Genomic DNA, 965 nt, shown 5'->3' with positions numbered 1-965 from the left:
GAAAAGTTAAGGTCTTATTTACATAGCTAGAAAGCAAAGAAATTTAACAGGAGTACAATTTTCCAAACAAGGCTGGTTTATGAGTTACAGCAATCTGATTAGTTACAGCTGCCCCCTCACCTTTTTTTTTTTTTTCCAATTTAAAGAGCATATTTAACATTCCATCCTAGATAGTAGGCTAGTCGTGAGGTCTCTGTGTAAGAGAAGAGGGAAGTTCATCTGTAATGAAGATCAATAGTTAAGAGGGAAGGGGTCTTCTCTGGCTTCCTTGTTTGTTTTTGTTTGTTTTTCAGATGGAGTTTCACTCTTGTTGCCCAGGCTGGAATGCAATGTCACGATCTTGGCTCACTGCAACCTCCATTCTCTGGCACCCTCTAGTCTTTTACATTTTACAAAACAATGTAGGAAAGAAAGGCTAAGCTATAATCAGAGAAACAAAGACAGCTGCCTGTTATGTGACTCAGGTTCGATAAAGACATTCACTTAAGGTGTAAAATAATTTAAAGTTCCAACAGCTTTGATTTTGAATTACTTTCATAGCATTAAAGCATCAAAGGGTAAGACCCAGTAGCTTTGCCTAGCATATTTTAACAGCTTTATTGACATATTTGCATACGGTATCATTCACCCATCTTTTTTTTTCTTTAACAACATAATGGGTTTATATTTAATATAGTACTTCTCATCAGGAGGATGTTACTCAGTTAATATAAAGTTTTTCTTTTTTTTTCTTTGCCAAATTCCAAATGGTCAAGCAACTGGGAAGTTTTTCACTTAATATTAAATCTCTTTTCCATGTTAATGTCTATTTTTTTTTAACATTTTTCTGTATTTCAGTATTAGATACACTGAACATATTTTTCTTTTTTTTTTTTTTTTTTTTTTTTTGGTGTTCCCTTTTTTTTTCTTTTTTTTTTTTTTAATGGCGCGATCTCGGCTCACTGCAACCTCCGCCTCCTGGGTTC

Source organism: Cebus imitator, unplaced genomic scaffold (assembly GCF_001604975.1).
Source record: "Cebus imitator isolate Cc_AM_T3 unplaced genomic scaffold, Cebus_imitator-1.0 Scaffold39, whole genome shotgun sequence".
NCBI classification, from domain to species: Eukaryota; Metazoa; Chordata; class Mammalia; order Primates; family Cebidae; genus Cebus; species Cebus imitator.
This window is presented reverse-complemented; position numbering follows the sequence as displayed.